The sequence below is a fragment of the Protopterus annectens genome, chromosome 16.part0 (genome assembly GCF_019279795.1).
Source record: "Protopterus annectens isolate FY-2018-M chromosome 16.part0, PAN1.0, whole genome shotgun sequence".
NCBI lineage: Eukaryota > Metazoa > Chordata > Ceratodontiformes > Protopteridae > Protopterus > Protopterus annectens.
Genome location: NC_056750.1, coordinates 466,533,854 through 466,555,220, shown reverse-complemented (window position 1 = coordinate 466,555,220; position 21,367 = coordinate 466,533,854). Strand labels below are relative to the sequence as shown.

Sequence of the window (21,367 nt, the reverse complement as noted above, 5' to 3'; positions counted from 1 at the left end):
TTTTTTTGAAAACATTTCAAGCAGAGGGTCTAAAAACTGAATCTCTATCCAAAGGAGAATTTAAAAAGCTCCCTATTGAAATGTCGGCACACGTGATGTTGAATGCAAATAGAAAAAAAAGGTTGAAAACTCTTTTCAGCTTTAAACTTCTTTTTTTTGCAGGTGTACAAGCCTCACTGCAATGCTCCCCCAAACTTATACATACAAACTCTGAGTTACCATACCACAGAGAAAAGGGAATACTCCAGAAAATGGCCATCTCAGACTTAATATACGCAAGTCCATTTTTTCGGCCATTCAGTCTCCCTGTTTCAGGACTTGCTCCAGCGGTTCCCAACATTTTAAATGGTTCCCTTTTAAAATATTATGTTGTCTGGGAGCTCCTGAGAAAGGAACCAGGCAAACCCTCTTAACAGAGTACTTGAGGCAACAGCCTTGGATGTAGTTTCTACACAGTCATAAATAATCTGTTGCCAGCCAGTCAGTCTGGGATTCCAAGAGAATATTCAGAAGCCTTTTTAAACAATGAGAAGGAACCTGAGAAACTGAAGAAATTAAACCACACAAAGCAGATTATTCCTCACATTGGGGAACATCAGATAAAACATTCTTCATGCTTTCATATTTAGTTAGAAAAAACTCTTAACATATGAGCCTGGCAATTCAAAACTATAAAAATTAGAATTGCAGAAAGATGCACTTTTTTCCCAGACTTATCAGTTGTTTTACCACCCTTGTGAGAAAGGGAAGGATTGGAATTAACAGAATGTTTGGCAGCAGCTGGAACTGCAGGGGTAAGTCTGGGATGAGTGTATAAAAATCGAAAGACTGAGGAACTTTGTACATTCTATCTGCTTTCTTAGGTGAAGCAGTGTGGCTGTCAAAGAATCCTCTGGCTGTGACAAACACAACTTCCAATGCTGACAGCAGGGGAGGTTATGGAGATTCTATTTGTGACAGTTCAGAGACCAAGAAACATCAGTGCTCTCCCACTAAAATTACTGGCACATTCTAGAAACAGTCTCAGAGAGAGAGAGAGAATCCTTGACAGGGAGAGTCAGATAACATGATCTCCTCTGAATCTAAATAAGAAATTTGAGAACAAAAGAACAGTTGTGTACACTTACCATAAATGTACATGTTCGAGTGTATTCACTGTTGCAGTCATCATACTTGGGTTATCTCCCTGCAGGTAGCCCTCAGTCGGCCCGAATACCAGAGTCTTGGGATTTCTTCGTTGGATGCTGTCGCCTCTTCCATGACGTCAGGTTGTCAGGGGTATAAAACATGCAGCTGATGCCATTACATCAGTTTTTCTTGCCCCAGATGTCAGGAGCCCCCAAAATAGGAAGCAATCACATGGTGTGGAACACCTCCATTAAAAAAGTAAATACTATTTCCATAAGATATGGCCAAAAAAGAGGATAGGTAGAAAGTATAGAAAAGACAGGGGACTGGAGGGAGGGTAATCAGGACTGCAACAGTGAATACACTCGAACATCTACATTTATGGTAGGTACACAACTGTACTGTGTTCATTGTGTTTCACTGTTGCAGTCATTACACTTGGGTTGAATCCCAAAGCTGAGGTTGGGTGGCTGGGCCTAAATAGAATTAGGAGAGGCTATGAGGCCCTGCAGAACAAAGCAGGCAAAGCCTGCTCTGGATTTAGAGTAAAGAGGTAAGTGGTAGTGCTTTGTAAAATTGTGCACTGAAGTCCAAGTTGCAGCCTCCAAAATGTCCTTGGTTTGTACTCCTCTGAGGAAGGCTGCTGAAGTAGCTGCTGCTCTGGTTGAGTGTGGCCTGATGCCCTTAGGCACTGATTTGCCATGTTGAGAATAGCAGAAACGAATGCAGTGGGCTATCCACTTGGAAATAGTCTGCTTTGAGATAGCTTTTCCTTGAGATCCTGCAGCAAATGCCACTAAGAGTTGCTCAGACTTTCTGAAAGCTTTAGTTTTATCCAAGTAGAAGCGTAGCTGTCTGTGTATGTCCAAAGAATGTAGTAGTCTCTTCCCCCTTATTCTGTGGGTTTGGATAAAAAGTAGGTAAGTGAATTGTTTGATTAAGAGCCACACTGGACACTACCTTAGGCATAAATGTTGGGTTTGTCCTCAGAGAAACCCTGTCCGGATGGAAAATTATGAAAGGTTCAACCGCCATTAGAGCCTGTAACTCTGAGACTCTTCTTGCTGAAGTAATTGCTAAGAGCAGAGCTGTTTTCCATGATAAGAATTTTATCTCAGCTGTATTGGCTGGCTCAAAAGGAGGCAGCGTGAGTTTTTCCAAGACAAAGTTGAGGTCCCATGCAGGTATTGGTGCTCTTCTTGGGGGTCTTATGTTTTTGGCCCCTCTGAGGTAGTGCCTTAGTAGTGGATGTGAAAAAATAGGTGGGTCCGTATTGTAATGAGCTGAAATGGCAGAGGCATGGATCTTAATCGATGAAAAGGATAGGCCTTTGTCCAGCATCTCAGTTAGGTATTATAAAATCTGAGGAATATTTGGTACAAACATGTCAATTCCTTGAGCCTGGTTCCAAGCACAGAATCTCTTCCACTTTTCTGCATATGATTTCCTGGTGCTGGGCCTCCTGGCCTCCAGAATAACATCCATAACTGATTTGGAGAGAGGTGTGTTCTGAATGGTTACATTATCCGCCATGCAGCCAGATTTAGGGTTCTGAGATGGCTGTGCAGTATTTGATTGCTTCGTTGGGTCAGTAAATGAGGAATTTGAGGTAATGTCCAGGCTGGGCCTTGAGACAAGCTCTTTAGGATTGGGTACCAGTGCTGGTGCGGCCAGTCTGGGGCAATCAGGATCATTTTTGGCTTCTCTTGTCTGACCTTTAGGAGTACCTTGGGGAGGAGAGGTAGTGGAGGAAAGTCATATACTGTAAGGTTTTTCCAGCTGAATGATAGAGCATCCACTTTCCATGCTAGCTTGTGATAAGTCCTTGTACAAAATCTCTGTAGCTGGCAGTTGTGAGGGGAGGCAAATAGATCTATGTCTGGGCATCCCCATTTCCTTGTTATCATGCTGAAGATTTGAGGATCTAGTTTCCACTCACGAGGATCCATGAGGCTTCTGCTTAGTTCGTCTGCCAGAGTATTTGTCTTTCCTGGCAGGAATTGTGCTTGTAGGTGTACTTGAAAAGTCAAAGCTGTGTTCCACAAAATCATGGCTTGTCTGCAGAGGGGGTAGGAATGCGTTCCTCCCTGCTTGTTTATGTACCACATGACTGTAGTATTGTAAGTCTTTTGCGCCCTGAATACATTTTCCTGCCATGTGGGCCCCCCAGGCATAATCTGATGCATCTGTTGTTATTGTCTGCCTGGCAGTGGGTAAAGTGAAAGGCTGTTCCTTGTTGTGCTGACAGGCCTGTGCCCACCATCGAAACTCCTGTTGCAGGCAGGGAATGAGGGTAATTAGTTTTTTCATGCTGTGGCAATGTTGAGTCCAAACACTTTTTAGATACCATTGTAGTTTCCTCATATGCAGTCTTGCATATGGAATTAACAGAATGCAGGATGCCACGAAGCCCAAAGCCTGCAGAATTTTTCTTGCAGATAACTAGGTTTTTGTTGCCAACATGTCAAAATAAGAAGTCAGTTGCCTTTGTTTGTCTGGCGTGAGATAAGCCATCTGGGCAGGTGTATTTAAGCTTGCACCCAGGAAAATTCTCTCTTGAGAGGGTACTAGTTTTGATTTCTTTTCGTTTACTGTGTACCCTAGGCAAATTAGCAATCTTTTTACAAACGCCAGATGCTTTAGTAGGATGTCCTTGTTCTCTGCTTGAATAAGGCAGTCGTCCAAGTAGGGATATATTTGAATTCCTCTTTGTCTGCAAAAAGCAATTACTGGTGTCAGGCATTTTGTGAAGACCCTGGGCACAGTGATAAGCCAAAGGGCAATGCAGAGAATTGGTAGTGCATTGAGCCAGCTATGAATCCTTGGTATCTTCTGCAAGATGGTCTGATTGGGACATGCAGGTATGCCTCTTTTAGGTCCAAGGTTACAAGCCAAGCCTTCTTGCCCAGCATGGGCAGAAGCTGCTGCAGAGTCAACATTTTGAATTTTGGAACGTCCAGAAAAGTGTTTAGAATAGACAGGTCTAGTATTGGTCTCCAGGGTTTGTCCTTTCTGGGTACCAAGAAAAGTCGTGAGTAAAATCCTTGTCCCTGCTCCTGTAGTGGTACTCGCTGAATGGCCCTCATGTCCATGAGGGATGAAACTTGCTTTTGTGCCTCTGCCCATTGATTGTGTGGCAGTTCTGGCATGCCTTTTGCCCTTGGCAGGGTGTGAAAGTGGAACCTGTAACCCTGAGACACAATATTCAAGACCCATTTGTCCTGGGTGATCATGTGCCAGTTTTGTGAAAAAAGTGCTAGTTTTCCCCCTAAGGGAGCATCCAAAAGATAAGTGCTTGGTACTGGTAGAGGAAAGTCATTGGGACTATTTCCTATAAGGTTGAGATTCGTCTTCTCCGCTTTTGGAGGTAGAAGCACCCCATTGTTTAGGCCTGTATGAGCCTTGGGGCTGGGATCTGCCTCTAGGGCACCTGTATCTGCCTCTTTGTGGCCTATCTGACACTGGAAAGGACCAATTTTTTGAAGACCAGTTCCTGCTAAATCTGGGTGGCTGTACATGTAAGAAATCATTAACTGTCTGCATAGATTTTGCTTTATCCTCCATTTTCTTCAACACCTCTTCTGCCTTAACACCAAACAAAGTATCATGCTGTAATGGAGCATCTAATAGTTTTGCTTTAACATGATCAGGCAGATTTTGTTCCTTTAACCAAGCATGCCTCCTAATCACAGAACCCGTTACAGCAGCCCTGCAAGAGGCCTCCAAAGAATCAAAACCACATTGCAAAGTATGTTTTCCCACCTGTTCAGCTGCATGCAATAAATCCTGCATTTCCTTGTTTTCAGCACATTCAGAATTCGTTAACATTTTCTGTTTTAACAGTGACATTAAGTATTGCTGATATTTAAGCATATGAAACTGACAATTTAAAGCCCTTACAGCCAAGGTAGCAGAAGTGTAAACTTTTTCCCCCATCTGTCCAGTGCTCTAGAATCCCTATCAGAGGGAACAGGGTTTTTTGCAGTGGAAGCCTTGACCCCTTTGGGACCTTTCTGGGTCAGCAGCAGGGTTTTTATATAGAAATTTATGTGAATCTGGAACCCTGTAGTACCTGTCTGGCTTAATGGGTGTAGGGGGTATAGAGTCTGGAGACAGGCCGGACTCTGAAAAAGCATCATCTACAATGTCCAGAACAGGGGGAATAGTAAGGGGCCTGTGCTAAGGAAGTAAAAGAAAATCTCTGAGCCTTTTCTTGGATTCTGAATAATCCTGGCTCTCCCAATGAAAGTGCTCCCTCATAGTATGCAGTGTTTCCCCAAACGAGTAATCCTCAGGAGGAGAAGCTGAAGGAATAGATTCTTAAGCATCAGAATCCTCATAGGGAGGAAGAGAGTATTCCTGATCAGAGGAGGAATCAGAGGAAATGGACACCTGATCTGAAGATTCATATTCTGCCTCTTGCCTAGGGCTCTTATCAGGAGGGGGATGGGAACCCCTGATCAAAGTAATAAGGTCTTCGGCCATTTTGAGCATCTGTTTTTTAGGCATGGAAGTCTGTCCTGGAGAATGCTGTACTTGTTTCTTTGTCTTTAGAGCTGCTTTAGTCTTTGGCTTTGAAGCTGAAGATGGCTTTACATATAACTGTGTAGGTCTGAAAACACCCTCAGAAGCCAATGCCTGCACAGCGGCTCTGGACCCATCTGAGGGAATAGTTTCCGAGGATCCAATACCTTGAGTTTCCAGAGGCCCAGTCGGCTCCACGTGAGAGTCGGAAGCGGCCTGTGGCTCTGAGGTAGCGGGTGTCAGGGGCTGCGAAAGCTCCTCACTGAGAACCGGCGAACCAACGACTAGCTTAGAGGAAGCCTCATCGTCGGTTTTGGACCTTGGATGCCTGTCCTTGTCTTTATCCTTGTGTTTTTTATAAACTCCGGTCGTCGGCTGTTCTGCCGGCATTGTATAATTGAATCTGCGGCCAAAGTAATGAAAGGGAAAATCGTACCGATGCTTAATAGTGCGTTGGTTAAATCTAGCACAAAACCAACAACAAGCAATGTCGTGGTCAGGGCCTAGGCAAGGAATACAGTAAGAGTGAAAATCCTTATGAGGTATTTGTTTCCCACAAGAAATACAATTGTTAACTTTTTCTGACATCGGTCTGGAGCAAGAAAAAAGTTTCCCCAATGGGGTACTTAGCTTTAATGAAGACTTCGGATCTGAAATTCGAATTCGAAAATCTCAGGAGTCGGCCGACCAGCACTTGCGAACTGCTTTTGTTTCGGGCACGTTCCGGCAAGAAAGACTGAAGAAAACGGCATCGGCTGCATCTTTTATACCCCTGGTGCACTGACGTCAGGGAAGAGGTGACAGCAACCGACACCAGACCAAGATTTTGGAATTCAGGCCGACTGCGGGTAGCCTGCCAGCAGGATAACCCAAGTGTAATGACTGCAACAGTGAAACACGATGAACATCTCTAGGTTTCAGCTTCCTGGATGTCCCTGGTAGGGACTCCCCTGAGAAAAGCTGTAGAGGTTGAGGTAGCCCTAGTGGAATGAGGCTTGATCCCCTGTGGGGTAGGTTTTCCATGGTGTTTGTAGCAGAATTGGATGCAGTGTGCTATCCATTTAGAAATGGTTTGCTTTGAAATGGCCTTGCCTCTGCCCCTGTAGTAAAGCTGGCTAGCAGCTGGTCAGATTTTCTGAAAGGCTAAGTCCTGTCAGGGTAGAACCTCAGCTGTCTGTGCACGTCCCGGGAGTGCAGAATCCTTTCCCCTTTATTCTGAGGTTTAGAAAAAAAGGTTGGTAAATGGATGGATTGGTTTAAAGCCACACTGGGTACCACCTTGGGCATAAAAGATGGGTTAGTCCTGAGGGAAACCCTGTCCGCATGGAAGATAATGAAGGGTTCCACAGCCATAAGGGTCTGTAACTCAGACACTCTTCTTGCTGAAGTGATGGCTAGCAGTAAGGCTGTTTTCCAAGAGAGGAATTTTAACTCTGCTGTAGCAGTAGGCTCAAAAGGGGGAAGCGTGAGCTTCTCTAGTACAAAGTTAAGGTCCCAGGCAGGAGTGGGAGCTCTCCTTGGGGGTCTTAAATTGTTAGCTCCTCTCAGGAACTGTTTGATCACAGAGTGAGAGAAGAGGGGTGGCTCAGTATTGTAATGAGCTGAGATGGCAGAGGCATGAATCTTAATTGATGAGAAGGATAGGCCTTTGTGGAGCAGCTCTGCTAGGTAATCTAGGATTTGAGGTAAGGTGGGCACGGCTGTGTCCTTCCCTTGAGACTGACTCCAAGAACAGTATCTTTTCCACTTTTCTGAATAGGACTTCCTAGTACTAGGTCTCCTGGTCTCAAGAATAACATCCAGCACCTGTTTGCTAAGGGTTGCTGGTGATGTATTCAGGGAATAAGCCAGGCTGCCAGGTTCAGGGTTTGCAGCTGAGGATACAAAATCTGTCGCTCCTTCTGGGACAGCAGAGAGGGGGTCTGATGTAGCTGCCAGGGTGGCACTGCTGTCAGACTGCGTAGGAGTGGGTACCAGTGCTGGCGTGGCCAGTCTGGAGCAATAAGGATTGTCCTTGGCCTGTCCTGTTTGATCTTGAGTAGTACTTTTGGAAGGAGGGGCAGAGGGGGAAAGGCATAAATTGTGAGGTTTTCCCATGTGAAGGATAGGGCATTCACTTTCCAGGCTTGGCTGTGGGGAATTCTGGTGCAAAATTTGTTTAGTTGATGGTTTTGGGGGGACGCAAAGAGGTCCACCTCTGGTGTCCCCACCTGTGTATTAGAAGTTTGAGTGAGTTGGGTTCCAGGGCCTAAACTCCCCAGAGAACACCAAAACCCTCAACAGGGTCTGTCCAAACAAATAGCTCATGACAACAGCATGGACTAAAACTAAATGCCAAGAAGTGTAAAATTGTGGCCACTCTCGTGGCACAGAGGGATAAAGCCCTGACTATGTTCCAGCTGACCCGGGTTCAATTAGTGGCTCACGTGACTGACAGAGCAGCAGGGAAGGATCATGCCCCTCCATGGTGGGAGAGCACTCACTGACATACTCCCTAAGGGATGGCACGGTCAAAAGAGAGTTGTAGCCCTTGGATGTAATCAACATTGGAGTTGGGGAAAGGGAGTAAGTGCATCATTCATAAAAAAATTCCCCCAAATGGAAGCACAGATAAGCCAAGCCCCCATGACACCCTCAAGATCCATGACTGTCTCCAACAAAAATGGTAAGTCCATGGGATTGAAGGGTAGCTGGCAGAGAAGTGTATAATAATATTCTTTACCAAGTATAAATCCCCTTCTAACTGTCACATTGACAACACACTTTGAAAATTGTTTCTGTAGTTTAGGTTCTGGGAAGATATGTTGACAATGAATTGTCCTTTGACAACCAAGTATCCACTGTTGTAAGGACACAACCAAGTATCCACTGTTGTAAGGAAGTCCTTTTTATTGCACAGCTTATATCTAAAGGTATTGCATCCAGATCCAGGGATATAATCATTCCACTGTACTTGGCACTCATTAAGCCAGTCATTGAGTAAAATACCCCTTTCAGTATGTATCTGTCCAAACACTTGCCACAAATGGAATGAACACAATATTTTCTCACTAAAAATTCATGGGCTTAGATCATAAAAATTATGCAGACCATCTCAAAGCCTTGTCCGTCTTCTTGGTAACATACAGACTACTATGAAGTGACCTATGTCTCGCTCACAGAGCTTCAACAGCCCCTATTCTTACAGATCCTATTCTTAGAGACCTATTACACATTCACAAGTCCAAATGCATCATAAAAAAAGAAACCCTCAAGAGTTTTCTATCTCTTTTGCAAAATAAATAGAACATGTTAGACAGACACGTATGTATTACAGAAAATACTGTTTCTATGGAACTGCCTTCCACACCACGTAAAGCAGAGAACTTCTCTTATTCTATTCAAATGTAATTTGGATGAACGGACGTGTAACCACAAATTCACCTCCCGGTTTAGCACCCCTGCCCCTTGTGGATAAGGGAAACGTAAATATCCCAACATATCCTTGTTCAGCCTATCAGTGGGTTATCTATATGCAAAATATAAGGGCTAAAAACTACCATGGGATTAATAGACTGGTAAGTACCTATGAAGTTGTGACTATAAAGCATTTTATGTCTATAATAGCTCAGGTAATGGCTAAGGTGTTGCCAAAACTGATAGATATGAATCAATGTGGTTTCTGGAGGGAATGCAAACATATGACAACATCAACTGAACAATGATGATCACAGGGAAGCAGAGTAGAAGAGGACATTGCAATTGCTGGTGGGTCTTTATGGCGAGAAGGTATATGATAGTTAGCCGTGATTTTATGATTAGGGCAATGACAACATTTGCATTTCTGACAGTATAATGAGGCTAATTAGGAAGGCACAAGAAGGGGCAGAGGCAAGAATCAAGGTGGGAGAACTCCTCTCTGACAAGCTATGTTTGAAAAGAGGAACTAGGCAGAGGTGCCCTCTTCCCCCTTCATTTGCTTTATACTTACAGCCATTGACAAAGAAAATAAGGCACTCATAAATTCAATGGTGTAACAGGTATTGAACCCAAGAAAAATTAGGCTTATTTGCAAATGACATTATTTTGTACTTGATAATCCAGAAAAGAACATTTTAGTGTTGTGGAACATTTTAGACAATTTCATTTTTTTTCAGAGTATAAAATACATGAAGTCAAAATAAAGGCTATAGCTGTAGACTATATTCCCACATATTGGTTCATTATACCTTTTTTTATATGGACATGATACGATAAAGTATGTGGCTGTATGGATTAAAAAGGATTCTATTATGGCAACTAAGGTTATGTTGGAAGAAACTAAACAAAAGATAATGCAAAGATGAAAAGTTGGACGTTCTTAACTATGGGATATTGCTAGTAAGGTAAAAGCAGTGAAAATGTTTCTAATCCCTTAAATACTGCATTCAGGTCAGGCATATTTTTATCAACCAGAGAAGAAGATAAAGAATTGAAGGAATTTATTTGGAAGAGAAACAGAGCAAGTGTTAAGTAAGTAATTGTTTCCCCCCACAGAACAAGGTGGTTTAGGATTACTAGATTTAAAAACATACATATACAGTTAAGGCACATATAGATAACACAAGCAGAAGATTACAAATCAAAATGGAAAGAAATTCTGTTAAAATGAGGGGTGGGTTTCATGAAATAAGGCCAGAGAAGGATTTTGGATGTAAGCCCTTAAGGAAAACAAGAATAGCCATAAAAATATTTTATTTACGAAGTAGCAGAAAGTACTTTGAGTACGAAACTAACACATACATGGAGAAAGCAGACTTTAACAGTAGGTATGACCTCAAGTAGGGACAAAGAAAACAGGTTCATAGGTGTTTACTAGGCTAACAACCACAAGGGCCTTTTTAAGCCTAGCCATGCATCCCAAATCTCTGACAAGTTCTACTACCCTTGATAAGTGTAAGCATGGGTCTGGGAGATATAGGTGCCAAACAGGGATGAAGTTCTGATTTCCCATCCAATTGTCCAGGCTGCACTTGAATTGGATTAGGGAGGAACTCTGCTTCACATGGATGGGGAGCCTGTTCCATAGATTGGGTAGTCTCTGGGATACATACCTATCTCTCCAGCAGGTCTTATTTATATCAGTTTAAGTCTTTAGAACAGGTAATTCTGGTGTGGTTTGTTTTGAGGGCATGCAGGAGGTCCATCAGAGTGGGGTCTGGCAATGCCTTGTATGCCAGTCATAGATCTCCCCTCAAAAGCCCGTTGGAGACAGAATACAGGGATAGGGCCTTGAGGTGGTCTACATAGGACATATTATTTATGCCTTGTATTCTTTTAGTGAGGAACCTCTGTGGACATTCCAGTTGTTGGATATGCCTGGTTAGGTACATATCAAAGGGGGCATTGTACTCAGTGATAGGTCTGATGAATGCTGAATACAGTGGAACAATGACTTCCTTGGACTTAGATGCCATACCTTTGTGTATAAGTTGCACAACACAGAATGATTTCCTCACCACTCCAGATACGTGATGATCAAAGGCTAGATTACTATCTATGTTCATAGGTTCAAAGGTAGGTACTAGGCTATTGGCCCTAGGGCCTATGTTAGCCTAGCCAAAAAGGTACCCTGTCTTTCACCACCCAAGAAAATTATTTTCCTGTGCCCCTGTCGAGCAGAGCCCCAGAGGTGATCCTCAGGGTGAATTTCCTATTTCCCATTCAATCAAGATTTTTCTTGAAGAGTGCTAATGAGGAGCTTTGTTTGATATAGATAGGTAGTTTGTTCCAGAGTATGGGAAGTCTCTGGGACAGGAATCTATCTCTCCAGCATGTTCTGTTTATTGTGGTGACAAGGGTTAGGTCCCTCGAACATGTAGCGCGTAGGGATTGGGATTTCTTTAAGTGGAGCATGTCCAACAGCTCTGGGTTTGACATAGCTTTGTATGTTAGGCAGAGATCGCCTCTGAGTAGGCGATATGCGACGGAGTAAAGCTGGAGTTTTTTGAGATGGTCTGCTTAGGGCATCTGTTTGAGGCTGGTAATCCTCTTTGTGAAGTATTTCTGCGGTCTTTCCAGTTGTTGTAGATGTCTTGTGAGGTACATACCAAAAGGCGTGTTGTACTCTATAATGGGTCTAATGAGTGACGACTAGAGGGGAACAATGACCTCTTTTTTCCTGGATGAGAAACCTTTTGTGATGTGGTGTGCCATGTAGAAGGATTTCCTGACTACTGTGGCGAAGTGATTATCAAAGGAGAGACTATTGTCCACCTGTGTCCCAAGGTCTCTTATCACACTTTTGGTGTTAAATAGACTACAACCTATGTGGTAGCTCATGGGTACAGAGTTTTTACCAAAGGGGATGACAATGCACTTTTTGGCATTGAGCTTGAGGCCATGGCTTTGATACCAGGCATCTGTCTCAGTGAGGCCCTTTTGTAGGATGTCCGAATCGTTAGGAGTTTTGATTATGGCTCCTAGTTTGCAGTCATCTGTGAACTTCATTAGCCAAAGACCTTCTGTGTTAGCCTGTACTTCAGAAAAGTAGATACCAAACAGGAGAGGACCCAGGACTGAACCCTGTGGTACTCCACTTGTCACTTGTCTGACGTCGGATTTGGAGTCTGCTACTTTCACAGTGTGGGTTCTATCATTGAGCCAGTTGGCAACCCATCTTGTGACATAGGGATTTATACCTAGTTTAATGAGTTTATCTATAATTCCAGAGTGAGGGATGGTGTCAAAAGCCTTGGTGACATCTAGATAGGCTGTGTGAACCACCTTACCCTCGTCTAAGGCTTTGGTGACTGCTTCAAAGAAGTCTATTAGGTTTAGGAGACATGATCTGCCTTTTACAAACCCGAACTGGGTGGGGTCCAGAGTTTGGAGATTACCAATGTCTTTGTTTATAAGTTCCATGATGATACGTTCCATGGCCTTGCAGACCAGGCTCGTTAGGCTAATGGGACGGTAGTACCCAGGGTCCGTCGTGGCTCCCCCTTTGTGGAGTGGGATAACTGTCGCTGTGCGCCATTCAGTGGGCACAAAGCCTGAGGTGAGACTATGATTGAACATGGTGCTTAGGTGGGGTGCCAGTTCATTCTGTACTTCATGTAGAACGCAGCCTGGGATGTTGCCAGGTCCCATAGATGCTGTGTTCTTGGCTTTGGAGAGTGTGGTTTATACCTGTGTGTCCCTAAGTCCATGACTACTGGGTCAACTCTAAGGGGTGTGTTGTCAATATGATAGTTACCAGGGATGGATGACTTCCCAAAGGATACTATTATGCATTTCTTGAAATTTACTTTTAGTCCATGGCTCTGACACCAGTTGTTTGTCTGTGTCATCCCCTCCTGTCAAACATTTGTGCCAGTGTGAGATTCAATGACAGCTCCTAATTTGCAATCATCTGCAAATTTAGTCAGCCAGAGTCCACTGACATTGGCTTTGACTTCTGAGAAGTAAATGTCAAAAAGAAGCATTCCAAGGACTGATCCCTGAGGGACTCTACTTGTGACTGGCCTCTTTGTAGAGGTGGACTCCCAATTCTAACTTCCTGGGTCTTATCTGTGAGGCAGTTGGCTGTCCACTGGGTGACATACGGGTTTGTACCTAAACTCTTGAGTTTGTCAACAATGCCTGAGCTGAGTATTGTGTCAAATGCCTTGGCCAGGTCAAGGTAGGCAGTGTGAATGATTTTGCCCTCATCCATTGCTTTGGTGACCTTCACAAAGAAGTCTCCCAGGTTGAGTAGGCATGATCTGCCCTTGACGAATCCATACTGGGTTGGGTCCAGTGTCTGGAGGTTTACTATATCTCTGTTGATCATCTCCATGAAAATTCTTTCCATGGCTTTATATATAAGACTAGTGAGACTTATTGGTATGTAGTTTCCAGGGTCAGTAGATGGTCCATCTTTGGCAGAGGCATGACTGTTGCCTTTCTCCATTTATGAGGCACAAAGCCTGTTTGCAGGCTACAGTTAATAGTAATTCCAGAGGCCCTGATAGGTCATGTTTCATGCTATTTAGAAGGAATCCTGGGATATTGTCTGGGCCCATTGATGCAGTGTTCTTCGTCTTAGAGAGAGCATTAAGGACCTGTCCCTAGTGACAGTAGGGGGAGTTATATTTGATGATATTTCCTGAGGGAAGGTTGAGGGGAGAGAGGAGTAAAACTGGAGCTGAATTTATCAGCCAGGAGGTTTGCTATACTTTCTAGCTCACTATAGGTGGTTCCATTTACAATGAGCTCTGCACAGAATTGTGTATTGCCTTTGAGGTTGTGGACATAGCTAAAGAATGCTTTGTGGTTATCCTTGGCCTGGGAGGCCAAACTTACCTCATATTTGGCTTTGGTAGACTTTATTTCTCCTCTGAGTTGTTAGTTTAGTTTGATGAAAGTGCTTTTATTCTGCTGGGTGCTGCACCTCCTAATTTTTGCCATGATTTTCTTTGTCCTGTTATACAGATGACTGATTTTATGATTACACCAGGGTGTCTTGTTTTTTGAGTTAGTTCTGTACTTCTTCTTGGTGGGTACAGCTACCTATATGCAGCTATTAACATGCTTTTCTGTGAACAGTTCTGCATAGGCAGAAGTGTTCTAAGGATTTATGGGGGCTTGAAATTTTGCCAGGTTCTCACTTAATAGCAGGAGGTTAGTCTTAGAATAGTTCCTGAATACATACCTCCCACCTGTACCGAATTACTTGTTTTTTACAGAGATTTGGGGTCCAAATAATGGGGTGCCACGATTCCCGAGTAGCACCCCTTCATTCCCGATTTTTTTTTAAAATATTTTTCTTTAGGAACTTTGGATCTGACGTCACTACAGCAGCCTGTCGGAATTAAGCTCAAGGGTTTAAGCTGAGCGCAAAACGTCTGCTTTTCAGCTTAAGTTTTTGGACTAGCTGCGAGCATGCAAAATGAACTTTCAACTTACTGAAGGAAAGTTTTTGGACTTTGGAGCCAGACTAGTTGTGAGCACAAAAATTTTCTTCTGTTGTGAACGTTACTGAAGTACTTGCTCATAGGAAGCATGGAAACAACTGCTTTCAGGTATTTGTTTTTCTTTGTGAAAGTGAAATGTTGGAGCCAAACCTGCTGTGTGTGTGTGTGTGTGTGTGTGTGTGTGTGTGTGTGTGTGTGTGTGTGTGTGTGTGTGTGTGTATTTTTGTTCTATTCCTCATTAAATCTGTGTTTTTTCAGGGTTTTTGTGGCAATGGCAAATCACTGAAGGATTTAATTCACTAAATAATGACAGGCGTTTGAATTTCAGACTTCATATTCTTCAGAAAATAAATGGTAACACAAAACTTTTTATGCTAGCAATTTTCTAAGTTTATCAGTATTTGAAATTTGTCTCTATTTTGGGGCTGTATACCCCCATTATTGGCTTAGTCCAGATTTTCTGTTCTAAGACATTGAGAGCTATGGTGAGAAGTGAGAACTGAATTCTGTATTCCTCCATTATTGGCTTTGTTCAGGTTTTTTGTGCTAAGAGGTTGAGAGCTATGGTGAAAAGTGAGAACTGAATTCACTAAATGATAGCCATTTAAGTTTCAATCTTCCTGTCTTTCTAGAAACTGCTGATTTGGCATAGTGGTATTTTGCTCTGACTGTAATGCACAGGGCCTGGGTTTAAGACTTGGCAGTGAAATGCATGGTGGGAACACATTTTATTCTAGCAACTTTCCAAAATTATACAAGCGATGTTTAAAATGTGTCCCTGTTTTTTGGCCTTTTGCCCCCCCCCCCCAAAAAAAAAAAAAAAACCTGAAATTGAAAATAAGTGTGAGAAGCTGTGCAAGATGCCTATGGCTTATACTACTATCATTATATATATATATATATATATATATATATATATATATATATATATATATATATATATATACATATACGCATACATTGTGTGTGTGTGTGTGTGTGTGTGTGTGGAAGTAGACTTTTATGATGAAAATGTTCTGAATTGGGCAGTTTTGTCATTATTGGTTCATGCATTTTGTTTCATTGCCTACTGGAAAAATGTTCAAACAATAAATTTTAAAATGTGCTCTAACTTAAGTCTAACAAGTGTGCTGTATTTTACAAGGAATATAATTTAATAAAGTCAGGAAGGTGTATCAAAGAACGTATGTATGCTTCTTGTTTTGTGCACAAGCCAGGGGCCTATGATTTGAAAACAGCCCAAAGGTAATCTTTATCCACCACTGGCTAGATGCATTTTCTTTGGATATGGTATGGGTTTCAATGCTGTTTCAATGAATGTGAGTTTCAAGAGCAGAGAAGTTTTAATGCCAAGTCTATTTTCATTGAGAGACAGTGTTGCTTTGTTTAGCAGATATTTTTTAGTGTTTGTACATTGTGCTATAAAATGTAAAAATAAAATCAAAATAATCATTGTAGAAGTAAAGCAGAATGCACACATTAGTGTTTATGGTAAATGGGGTGAAATAGCCAGGTAATGGGACATTGGAATGGCTGCAAGTGGACTCTGGTGCCATATTTTGGTTGTCTGTTTTTCAGTTTGTGTTTGAAAGTTGGTATCCTACAATTCCATTGGAGTGGGTGGGGTTACTTAATTATGTATGCAATTTTTACATTAATCAGCGTACGGATTTGTACCTATTTTTCATGGTCCTTGTCCAGATTTTTGATGTTTCCATGTTGAGAGGTATGCCTGAATATTCCAGGTTTAGCTCGGGGTCCAGGTTTTACTTTTACTTCAAAGGAGACCATTTTGTGGACTGACCTTACCAGGGAAGGCATTACAGTAGGGGATGTGCAGCAGTCTCCCATATTAGTGATGACCAGATCCAGTATGGTTGCACTCCTGGTTGGTGTACTGACTATCTGGTCCAGGGAGGTGTGTTTACAAAAGCCAGGAATCTCTGTGCATGTATGTTTTGTGTCATGTAGGATTCCCAGTTAATAGTGGGTAATTAAAGTCATCCATGAATATGTTGTTGGGTTGGATGGTTAGTGTTTCTAATAAGTTTAAATACATGGCATGGGTTTCCTGGGTCATAGAGGGGGACCTATAGCTTTCAAGGAGGTGGTATTGGATTTTACCTATGGTGATTTCAACATGGAGCAGCCCAAGTGCATTGTCCTGTTTGACTAGCCTTGAAGTATATTTATTTTTGATGTAAATACAGACACCTCCACCTTTAGTCCCTAACTGTGAAGTAGCTGGCCTAAATGTGTGGAAGACATTATAACCTTGCACTGTTGGTGTGCTCTCCGCAGCTTTAAACCATGTCTCAGTGACTGCACAGACATCATCATTCTCTAGGGTAAAGAGAGCTTCTAGGGAGTGGAGTTTTTTGTTTAGACTCCTAGCATTGAGCAGTAATACCTTTAGATTTTCTTGGTTTTGATTTGCTATGTCGGAAGTACTTTCTGTTTGGCATTGCCTAAAAAAGACACTATGGGGAAGACCGTGTTTTAGCTAATATTCGAAAGCCTGGAGTGGAGAGGTACAAACCATCCCTGGAAAAGCAGTGTGGCCTGTTGACCATCTCTTTCGATGCTGAACAGTTAACAGAGAGTTGGAAATTATTGGAGAAAATCAGCAAAGGAACCAAGGTACTGGTAGCAAATAACAAGGGAGGGAAAAGTCATAGGGAGGGATGCAGAAAAGTAAGTTTGTACTGTGGGTTAGACACTGCCTTCCCTGCCAGGGTTTGATAACATAGTATAGGCACAGAGAACGGGATAAAGAAGTGGTAAATGAAAAAACAGATCTGGTTGTGATTTTAGTTGAGTCTAGAAAAGGAGCTATGGTTAAAAAAGGAAAATTAATAGGGAATATAAAATATTGCATGACAACTATAAGAATCAATCAGAAGAGGTTAGAAAAGACTAGGAAATGAGAGCAGAAAGGCAATATAAAAAAGAAACAAAGGGAGAATATCTGTATGGCTTCCATGCATGCAACAAAATCTAGAAGGCTTAAGATTTTTGAAGGAAGTGTTTGCATAGGTATTTTATACCACAAGTACTCTTCAGAGGGATTTTCCACAGGTAGACAGCAAATATTACAGGTAGGATGGGAAAAAGACAGGTACTTGGGAACAATTTTTTTGGTAAAGCAAGGAGTTGGCAGATTTTCAAAGTTCCCTGCAATGTAGTTTATCAGAAATGTTGTAGAACCAAATTATTGTAACTAAGGCAATAATTATTTTTAGCTGGGATATAGAAACTGAATTAGACACAGTAAGGTCTTATTAAGTTTAATGCTGTTAGCTGCCAAAACAGCAAGTATTACAAAATGGAAATCAAAAGCTAAAGCAACCATAACTGAATTACTAAATTTTGTAAAGGAGATATAAGAATTGGAGGTGAGATCTTTAGAAAAGGGAAAAAGCAAACTACACAGATAGAGTTTGTGGGAGCAATACATGCAAAATAATGTTCAGGAGGAGGAGTGAAATTTCAGGGAAGACAAGCTATGTAACATTGACATGAACTATAAGTGTTAAGAAAGAAAGTTTGTATGTATAATGCATGTAAAATATTGTTTTTCTTTTTATAACGGTATATGCACTCATGTTACTGTGCAATGTGTGAAGCTAATTAAGATGTTAAAAAAATCAAGAGTGATATCAGGTGAATTCACAACAGTGACATTAACAACAGCCTGGAAAACACACTGTACATATTGTAAAATTATTCTACTGCTTGCCATAGTGTTTTCATATTAAAAGAAATACAAAAAGAAAAAAAGCAGGCAACTAGTGTAAGTATACCAACTGAGCACTTAAAACAACATAGAAAAGCATCAACAAAGCATGCAAAACATTTATTTTTATTTATATCTTTAAAATAAAAATAAAAACGAAAGAATAGGGCAATGTTTTCTTCACTGGATTGCTTCAAATTAGTATACAGAGCGAAGGCATTCAGCAAATATAAACTTCTTCAAACACTTAATGACAATCACAAACATGAATTAATTAAAAACTGTTAGCATTCTGCTGTACTTGACTTTAACCTCCAGTAAAATGCCTTCAGAGAAAATATTATATATTAGCTGTGCTGTAGTGAGCTGTATGCAATTTGATTTATGTGCTTTCTTTCAAAATTGACTATTCTAGTAACCAAACAACAAATCCACAGCTATTATTTCCAGAACTGTGAATTTAAATGTATTTTTGGTAGAATTACAAAAATGATTTACTAAAGCATTAATCTATTTTAAATTATTCATATCTACCAAGTGTTCCATGATACAATGTCAAATAAGCCTAGATGTTTTCCAGTATATATAATAACCACATCCAAACTTTGCTAAATAAACTGCCACTTAGTTTCTACAGTTAAAATGCCTAATCAGAAAGTTCATATCAATGCATGGATGTTTTTGAAATTAAGTCTCAGTAATGAGATAGCAGGACAATCACTACTTTTCAATGTGCCATGTGGTAATTTGTAGCACATACTCATCTGTGTAGATGCACCATTGTTACCTGCAAATATCTTCTTTAGGTTTCTGTGTTTACTAAACACCATCTTCAGAATATGTTCCACTAGTTCAGTAATATACTTGCTATACACCAGCATCTACACAGTATTGTATAATAAAAATGTACTGTTGAATAAAACTACTGAAAACCCTACTGCCACCAATGAATGAATTAATGACAGTGACAAAATATGAATGTTTTTTTGCAATAATACCCTCTCTACAATGGTGGATGATCATTCATATTCTACCTATTTACTGTATTGAAGCCTTCTTTGTCTGAACTCTTATCTCATCTAGAGAAAACCAGTTCCTTCAGCAGGCCAAAATGTTCTTTCAGAAATGCTCCTTCATTGATAGGATAGTCTGTAAATTTTCTGCTGTGTTAGCCATGCTCATACAGAGAAAACCAGTTCTCAGCATGCCGAAATGTTCTTTCATTGATGGGATAGTTTGTAACTTTTTTCTGATGTTAGCCGTTTCACTTTAGCTTGAATATCTGTGTCCATTCAGCTGTTTAGGCTATTTCAACTAGCCTCTATTGTTAATGCCATTTGTTACAAAAACATTCAGAAGTATAATATTTTTGTTCCACATAAGCACATTCTGTTATGCCAATGCATCACATGCTATTCTAAAAATATCACATTGTTATTATGATTGCCAAACCTCTGTTACTGTGAAGGAAAACCAACAAAAACATTCAGAAGTATAATACTTTTTTGTTTTACACAAGCACATTCTGTTAAGCTAATCATTTAGAAATACAATATGTCATGCAAGCACATCCTTGTTATTTCTTCCTGCATTTGCAGGCTCTGTATTTTTTATGCTATTCCTAAAATTATCACACTGTCACTATGAGAGACAGCAGTTTTACCAATACATGCTGTTACTGTGAGAAAAGCAGTTTTACCAAATCACGTGCATGCCATTTCTATGAAGGAAAACCAGTTTTACTTCATATAAGGTGTCAATACAGGAAAACAATGTTTTCATCAAGGACAAAGTTTTGAAACTATAAAAGTGGTTGTAAAGATGGACATTTTTGTAATCCGAGTCAGCTGAGGAAGTGCAGTGTACCTGACAGTTATATCTGTGTTATAAAGAAAATGTTTTAATCTCACAGTAGTACTTGGTCGGCTTGTTTCAATAAATCTCTCATTATATTAATATACAGTTGTACATATCCATAGATCAAGCTATCTAATTACATGAACCTGAGGACATTACTGCCTCTCTAGTCAGAATCCTATTTGGTTAGCGGTTACTGAAGGAAACACATTTTTATTGTCAAATTTCATTTTTAAATATTTATAACAAACTCACTAAAAACTACTTCTACACAATATTAATTTGGATCACAGAACAGGGGTGCCTCAGACTTTAAAAGTTTAAACTCTGGAGTTTACAATACTAAAACAATGTTTTATTAGAAAGCACCTACTTTTTGGAAGTCTCTTCCATCAATTTTCTGTACCATTATCCAATCGTACATATTTAAACATAATTTCACAAATCACCTCTAAGAAGCTTCTCACTGTAAATGCTTTCATACTCACTGATTATATAGCATAGTCTGCTCCAGCTTTGCTTGAGTACTATTTTCAGATTATTTTTTGGTTGTACTCTCTTTCATTATCTCTTCACAAACTTAACAATTTGTACTCCTTCACTCTATACCCTAACTTCAGATCTCCTTGTTCTCTGTGGACAGCTATTGTCTATTATACATAAATCATGCAGCTATTATACTTTAGCTCCTAAAAGTAAACAGAATGTCACAGTTTACATTCATTTTGTTTAAATTCACGGAATACTAAAACAAACAAGTAGATAGGCAATTAAGCAACCAGTGTTGCATATGTATGACTATATAAATATGTTGAATGTAGTGTCCTGCTTAAGCTTTTGTTCAAGGTTGTAAAAGGTCTTCTGACCACTTCACTTACATGAATTACATATAAATAAAAATAATAAATATATAGAATATTTTTGTAGCTGATGCACTATGCTGTATGGTATTTTTAAGAACAGAAAATAATAAAAGGTCCAGAATGAATCCTTGAAGTATACCTTTTTGTAGCAATGAAATATAGCAGCAGTTTGTTCTGGTCAAGGCCTCTAGCTGACATGCTGTGTGGACAGTTAGAAAACCACTGAAAATAGAATTGTCTAATCCATGAAAGTGTCAGTAATTTGAAAAAAAATGTTTATCCTTCCTTCAGTTATGTGAGAAAATTAAAGAATAATGTCCAACAATGGACTGAGCTCTTCTTAA

General features: G+C 40.7%; 2 protein-coding genes across 3 annotated transcripts in view; both read right to left on the bottom strand.

Annotated features, from left to right (window-relative positions):
• The window catches only part of LOC122790822 (disabled homolog 2-interacting protein-like), a 2,409,524-nt gene that overhangs the window by 59,680 nt on the left and 2,328,477 nt on the right, over positions 1–21,367 (bottom strand). The gene's annotated exons all lie outside the window — the stretch shown is intronic.
• The window catches only part of LOC122790821 (disabled homolog 2-interacting protein-like), a 1,962,433-nt gene that overhangs the window by 1,835,856 nt on the left and 105,210 nt on the right, over positions 1–21,367 (bottom strand). The gene's annotated exons all lie outside the window — the stretch shown is intronic.